Genomic DNA, 513 nt, shown 5'->3' with positions numbered 1-513 from the left:
TAAAATTGTAAGTTTAAAAAAAAGAAAAAAAAATGGGACAAGCCCCCCCCAGCCCCCTCGCCAGTTGCCCCCTCCCCACCCTGAGCCCTCTCACCCTGTCCTGACTTTTGTACAGGCTTCTTCTCTTGGGAGTCTCGTTTTATATCCAGTTCGGAGAGCTTCAAACCAAGGAGAGACTTTGCAGACTTCCTTTCTAATCCCTCCAGGGGCCGGGGGGGGCAGCCCCCCGCCTCCCTCCTCAATGTAAATCTTGTGTGCTGTTGTCCCCGCTCCCCCCACCCCCGCCTCGGGTTCGTGTACCTCGTGCTTGTACATTTCCGCGCTGTAGACAGTGTGTACGATACTGTTCTTTCAATGTGTTATCACTAGAGCAGGTGCCTCCATTGATGTTAGGGGAAACGATGAGAAAAATAATAATTTTTGGGGTTTTTTTGGTTTAAAAAAAAGAAAAAGAAAAAAAAAATCCCTTCCAAGGCTTCTTCCAAGGAGAAGATGGGAGGTGCTGGGGGAGGG

Source organism: Haliaeetus leucocephalus, unplaced genomic scaffold, assembly GCF_000737465.1.
Source record: "Haliaeetus leucocephalus isolate CR32 unplaced genomic scaffold, Haliaeetus_leucocephalus-4.0 Scaffold184, whole genome shotgun sequence".
Classification (NCBI taxonomy): Eukaryota; Metazoa; Chordata; class Aves; order Accipitriformes; family Accipitridae; genus Haliaeetus; species Haliaeetus leucocephalus.
The sequence above is the reverse complement of the archived record's forward strand: the minus strand, read 5'-3'. Positions refer to the sequence as shown.